Here is a 7,374-nt window from a genome sequence, read left to right on the forward strand (position 1 = left end):
AATATATATATATGGGAGCTATAGCTGTATCTGAACCGATTTTCTCCAAATTTGTTGTATTTGCTTTAAGGCTAATCTCGGTCACATGTGCCAAAATTCGGGCCATTTGGGCTGATATTGGCCATTTGGTGGTCAATTAACCCGAAATCGGATGAAGATATATATGGGAGCTATATCCAAATCTGAACCGATTTCGATAAAATTTAAAACAGCTATTTCTGTGCTCCATCTAATACCTGGTACCAAATATCACGGTTGTGGAGTGCATAGTAGGAATGTGAGGAACTTAAAGATCAAATCGGATGAAAGATATATATGGGAGCTATAGCTATATCTGAACCGATTTTCTCCAAATTTGATATACTTGCTTCTAGGCCGAACTCGGTTGGGTGTGCCAAAATTCAGGTAATTTGGACTGATAGTGGATATTTGGTGCACATTTAACCCGAAATCGGATGAAGATATATATGGGAGCTATATCTAAATTTGATCCGATTCTCACCAATTTCAATAGGGTTCGTCCTTGGGCCAAAAAAATATTGTTTGGAAAATTTCATCTCAATCGGATAATAAATGCGACCTGCATTTTGTTCACAAGAATATATGGACAGACGGACGGACGGACAGACGGACTGACATGCATAAATCGACTCAGAAAGTGATTCTATGAAGGTTCTCAAAAGTAACTATGGGTCTATCTCGTTTCCTTCTCCATGTTACAAACAAATGCACAAAGACATAATACCCTTACCACTATGTGGTGTAGGGTATAAAAATGTGGCAAAAATCATCAAAATACTGAATATCGGAAGCTACCGTTATATGGGGACTATACCAAAACGTGGACCTATGCATATAATGTTTCGCCACACGAACTAGGACCCATTATGAAATACAAATACCAATTTTTAGACAAATCCGTGAAAAAGTGTGGCAAAAATCATTCAAATACCGAATATCGGGAGGTACCTTTATACCAAAGCGTGCACCTGCAATGTCTCTCCACACGAACTGGGATCATTATGACCTACAAATACCAATTTTCAGACAAATCCGTGAAAAAATGTGACATAAATCATCAAAATACCGAATATCGGGAGGTACCGTTATATGGGGACTATACCAAAACCTTGACCGATATATCTCATTTTCAAAACCAACCATCCTAGATACAATACAAATTGCTCTGCTAAATATTGGCGCTCTACGTCAAATAATGGGGTGTATCGTGATTTCAACAGACAGACAGACGGACGGTACTTTATGGGGTCTACGACGAATATTTAAGGATGTTACAAACGGAATGACAAAGTTAATATACCCTCCTTTCTAAGGTGGGGGGTATAATAAGCTGATATTTCCCGTGTTTGCATCTTGGAATTTTTCGGTATATAGTAATAAGAGATATTTTAACCCTCATAAAATTCTACTATAGATTCTAGAAGACGTTAGGAGTCTAAATCTTACCGAAACGCCAGAAATTCATATGTATTATTATAACAACACAAGTAAGTAGGATTAAACACGTACTTTGTGAACTTTTGAACCACCATTTGGAAGGACTTTGGCAATTCTCAAAAATGCTGTTAAAATCTTAAAAATACCGAATGTAGCTGTAATATTAGGGTCTATACGACGACATAGGTAACTTCTGTCATAGGCCATTACAATGTTCAAATGCGAAACTTAAAAAAATCGGTGAATAATGTAGCTAAAACCATCAAAATACCGAATATCAGGAGGTACCGTTATATGGGTGCTATACCCAAACGTGGACCTACATAGCCCATTTTCAATACCAAAAGTCCTGCAGACATAATATGCATTTGAGTAAAATTTTATCAATCTACTTCAATTCGTTCGAAAACTAGAATGATTTCCACAGACGGACAGGCGGATAGACGAACATACGGACAGACATCGCTAAATCGACATAGAATTTTATGCTGATCAAGAATATATACACTTTGTGGGGTCTAAAATGTATATTTCGAGGTGTTACAAACGGAGGAGGGTATGAAAACTGCAACCAACTTCAGACTGCTGTCATTTCTAAGCCACTCGTCCGACAGCAGTTAAAATTATTCTAGCGACAGCCAATTATATTGTTTACAAACGTACAAAAGCATTTTGGTGAGCATTTTCCAGAAAAAAATTTATTCGTGATGGAGTTCAAGCGTGATGATGTGATTTCTTTATAATTGACTGGAAAACCACAAGTTGCTATCGTTAGAGCACTCCAGCAATTAAATGTGAATAAACCTTATGTGTCTCGTACCATCGCTCGTTACCATGATACTGGTAACGTATTCCGACGTCAAGGAAGTGGACGGAAGAAAACAGCAACATCAGTAGAAATGGTTTGAAAAGTAAAGAAGCGAATTGATCGAGGCCCACGTCGCAGTGGCCGGAAAATGGATCGTGAGCTCAACATATCGCAATATTCCATTCGACAAATATTGAAAAATGAGCTCGGGGTAAAGCCATTGAAATTACAAAAATTGCAAGAACTTATACCGCCCGCAACAGAAAGAAAATAGACTCAAAAGAGCTAAAGAGTTGATTCACTTGCCCGAAAGTGTTGAAATGCCGAATTTGTAAACAAACAAAATGGTCGTATTTACTTGCCAAGGAGATCAGTTGAAAATGTGTACCTTCGGTTGGCCACCAGAACTCAAGCGCCGGCCATAGTGATGATGTGGGCCGCCATAACATATCCGCATTCGGCATTCAAGCAACAATTTCCAACCTAATAATCTGGACTTTATAATTTCTGATTCTTGTTACGTAAATTCTCCTCTCTCAAAACGCCCACATAACGACACCTCCCGATTTAAATCCATCCATACATTGATTCATTATTAGGTATGACTATCATAGTATCAGTATCTCCTAATATTCGATATTTCGATCGGTTCAGCCACAATTTCACATCCAATGTTGTATTTTATCATTTTGCGATACTAACCAATTTAATGTTATTTTGGTACCGTTCTTCATTTCCAATCGAAGAGGCTGTTAATATTCGGCAAATAGAACACATTGCAAGTTGTGAAGAACCGCCGACTTGTTTCGCAAGTTATGGCAGATGTAAGTATTGGAATTTGTAGCAGATGTATATCATCTTCACAACAGATCTTGTTTTAGCAAAAATGTTTGCATGTGGAAAATTTGAGGAGATGCATGGATGGACTTGGATGCTTGTTTCGCTTTCTTTGAGCGTTTTGTTTTTCAAACTCTTAAACCCAATGTGGGGAAATACCAGAAGAAGCAGATCTTGCGTTGATGGAAATATTGAAATGTGCCAAGTCTGAATGGAATCGGATGTAAATTTGTCAACTCTGAATGGAATCGGATGTAAATTTCATGATTTATGAGCTATTCCAAATTTTGCCTTTGTGAGGGAGGTACCAGAAGGAGTGGACCGATATATTCCATCTTCACATCAGACTATGGGTTTATAAAAATATTGTAATGTATGTAATTTGAAATTATTCGGATTCTTACATCACATTTTATAAGAGTTATAATTATTCAAAATTTTGACCCTTCGTGGGGTAGGTACTCGATAGAGTGGACTGATGCAAATATTAGGATATGCAAAGTTGAAGCAAACTCGGGTTATCCTTTCACTCTTTGTGCAGTAAATTATTTTCCTTGAAAATGTTGACATTTTGTAGGGGAGGTACCTGAAGGAGTGAACCGAAATTGCCCATCTCCGAGCTCGATCAAAGTTTGACAAAAATATTACGATGTACCTAGTTTGGACCATTTTAGACCCCACAAATTATATATATTCTTGATCTGTATAAAATTCTATGTCGATTTAGTGATGTCCGTCCGTCTGTCCGTCTGTGGAAATCAATCTAGCTTCCGAAGGAAATGAAGTGGTTTGATAAAATTTTACTCAAATGTGTATTATGTCTGCAGGACTTTTGGCATTGAAAATGGGTGATGTAGGTCCACGTTTTGGTATAGCCCCCTCTCTTTTTTTAGTATTTTGGTGATTTAAGCGACGTTATTCACCGGAAATGTTTCAAATTTTGTATTTAAAGTTCTTAATGGGTACTTCAGTCTAAGCCAGAAAATTGTCTGTGCAAGTCCACGTCTTCGGATATCCCCCATATAACGGTACCTCCCGATATATAGTATTTTGATGATTTTAGCGACATTATTCACCGGAAATGTTTCAAATTTGGTGTTTGAAGTTCGTAATGGATTCTGCAGCCTATGACAGAAAATTGTCTGTGCAAGTCCACGCCTTCATATAGCCCCCAATAACGGTACCTCCCGATATTCGGTATTTCGATCATTTTAGCGAAATTTTGTTACCGGAATTATTTCAAATTTTGTATTTGAAGATCGTAATCGATACTACAGCCTATGACAGAAAATTGTCTGTGCAGGTCCACGTTTTATAACCACCATGGTACCTCCCAATATTCGGTATTTTGATGATTTTAGCGACATTATAAACAGATTTTTTTCATGTTGAATATTGTAATAGCTTGTGACAAAAGTTGGCTACCGTCGTATAGACCCTAATATACGGCTACATTCGGTATTTTTAAGATTTTAACAGAATTTTTAATGGATTTTATTTTTTTTGAAAATTGTTAAATTTGTACCAATTGGTGGAGGATATTCAAAGTTCGGGCCGGCCGAACTTAAAGCTTTTTTACTTGTTTTTAATATAATTCTTATAGAAGTCAAATCATGCACTATACAGAAATGGTATTTGGTACTAGAGTTACAAAAGCCTCCGTTCAAATTTGTGGTCGGCCCGCCCGACTTTTGGCCTTTCCTTACTGGTTTTTAATTCGAATATAAAATGCCAATTGTGACACCCTTCGTCATTTTGATTGAAACACTTCAAAATATTCGACGACCTTACAATGTTTAAACATCGCTCGATTTAACAAGGTCCGTTCGTGTGTTGAAATCAATGTCACAATAATTTGACATGTGGTCCCTATATAAAGGTACCTCTCAATTTTACATATTTTGAGATTTTCGGACACAATATTCAATAAATTTGTTGGACTTAAGAAGAATACTCGGAGAATACAAACGATCCAACCTCAAAATGTATCATATATATGTGCATTATTAGGTATAGCCCTCATGTATTTTTTGTCGATCATCATTTCCATCCGAAGAGACTGTATAAACACAAATATTTTTAATGTAGGTTTAGGTTTTGGAAAGCCCCTCCCTCAAACCAAATTAAGAATGACTGGTCTTACCATTATTTTAAGGTTAACACTACGTTTTGATTTCTAATTCTCGCATTTTTCAATAATAAACTTAACACGTATCGATTCCAAAGAGTAGTGCCATCACTTTATATGGACTATATATTGCAATAAGGGTTTTCATGTCCTCATTTCTTTTTCAAAAATTTCAGATTTTTCGCACTCTTAAAATTTGTTTTTTTTTATATAAAAATGAATTAATATAGAAACTCTAAAATTATTTAAAATCTAAAACTCTTATTTTTTTTCGTCTTTTTCTTTTTTTATAAACCCTTGTCGAAATATTTAGATTTAAATATTTTATTTCAATACTTACCAACAATTGGTAATAATGTTGCAAATTCTCCAGGTATGTTTGTAGATAATCAAAGTTTAGTTTAACAGAAGCTTATGATTGTTTATTTGTTTGGGTTAGTTTATTCAAAATCACTTCTCACAGACATATGTATGAATGTATTTGCTGGCGATTTCATAAAAGTTGTAATTGTTGTTTTATTTATTTATTTTTATCTATTTTAAATAAATATTTAAACTTTATTCCAACCGGAAGTATTGAAGGTAAGAATCGATGAAAGCTTTCTTCAGGTAAAAATAACAAAGTTTTTGGGCTGCGCAAAAGAATAAAGAAAAAGGCAAAAAAAAATTAAAAACAAAAGCTCAACAATAAAACGGGATATTCAACTTGAAAGGAGGTTGGTTTCATAGATTGCAGTTTTGGTTCTGGTTGTTTTTCTTTCTTTCTTTTTTTCTTAATTTGCAAATCGATTTGTTTGTGAAATAGAAATGCACACACAAAGAAGAAGGGGAAAAATCAATAATTTATTTTTGCATTTTTTGAATATTATTTGTTTTTAAGTTATTTTAATTGTTGATAATTTTTTATTTGTTTGTTTTTCTAATTAGTTTTAATTATTCAATAATTCTTTGTTTCTCTTAATAGGTCGTTCCATTTTCCTCTCTTTCATAAACGCTGAGTAAAACTTGAAATTTGCACTGTAATTTTACGACAACTGTGGCTGAAATTTTTGTTTTGAGTTATTCAACAAGTCACGTTTTCCAAAACGTTTTTTTATATAATTCCAAAATTATTTTTTTTTATTTTTCTTTTAATTTTTAATTCATATTTTCTTTTTTATTCTAAATAATTTCCAAATCTTTTAATTTCTCAAAAAAAAATCAATTTCATCACAAAACTTTATTTAATTCTTTTTATGCGTTTGTTTTGTCAATAGGAATATTCCACTAGATTCACTTAAAGGTTCACCCGATCAGAGAGCCGTACAATTTCAAACGACAGAAACTACCTTGAAGATGCATCCGTTTCGTTGCGAGTCTCAACTGTAAATGTAGATGGCTGACAATCGTAGCTCTTGCTTTGAGTATTTTTTTTTTACGTTGCAACCAAACAAATACAAGCTCTCCCTCTCCCAACCGCCCCCGGAATCCTCTTGTGGCATCCATATATTTCAGTTACATGTTACACTCCACGCATATCAGACACCCTCCCTCCCTTCACCCGTAGCCATCCATTATCCATCAACACGAGACTTACCGGCTCAGAATATTTCCATAGAAATATTGAAAAAGCTTTTCTGCTCACTTAGTGTCTCTTCTAGTGTTACTCTTACGAGACAGACGGGAGACACGTTATGGGAAACGTTTTCGCTGAAAGATATCCTACAACTGGTAATGGTGGTAAAAATGCATTCAAAAAATTTACAAAATGTTTAACAGTTTTCAGGACTAAATATGGTATTTTTTGTATCCTTTGTAACTGTACTGAAAGGGTACGAAAAGTACTAAAATGTACTAAAAAATTAATACTCTATATTGGACAAAAGAAATGAACTACAATTCTGACAATTGGAAGAGGAGACACTGATGGAGTGCAGGATAGATGTGCAAAAGGGTTTTTGGAAATTCGAACTTTAAGGTTACAATAAGTTCTAAAATGGTCCTAAACTTCTGATATGGTACCAGTTGGTAATATCTGAACGGAAAGAGCTAAAAAATTGCAATTTGATATGAGAATCAAGGTTGAAAAGTAAGTTTGATATATGAAGCTGGTTTTGGAAATGTGTACTAAATATGAGGAATGTACTAAATTGTACTAAATTTG

The 7,374-nt window shown here is 34.8% G+C and overlaps 1 protein-coding gene across 2 annotated transcripts in view; it reads right to left on the minus strand.

Annotated features, from left to right (window-relative positions):
• LOC101894072 (protein timeless) overlaps positions 1–6,648 on the minus strand; it is a 98,835-nt gene extending 92,187 nt beyond the window's left edge. Inside the window, exons 1-2 of one of the 2 annotated variants that reach the window (XM_059124810.1) lie at positions 6,560–6,648; positions 5,572–5,863 (exon numbers count right to left, since the gene is read on the minus strand). The gene's annotated coding sequence lies outside the window, so the exon portion shown is untranslated. The remainder of the gene's footprint in view (positions 1–5,571; positions 5,864–6,559) is intronic. The other variant, XM_020038492.2, reaches the window with a different exon arrangement.
• Positions 6,649–7,374: the final 726 nt, after the last annotated feature.

The sequence above is a fragment of the Musca domestica genome, unplaced genomic scaffold, assembly GCF_030504385.1.
Source record: "Musca domestica strain aabys unplaced genomic scaffold, Musca_domestica.polishedcontigs.V.1.1 3, whole genome shotgun sequence".
Classification (NCBI taxonomy): domain Eukaryota; kingdom Metazoa; phylum Arthropoda; class Insecta; order Diptera; family Muscidae; genus Musca; species Musca domestica.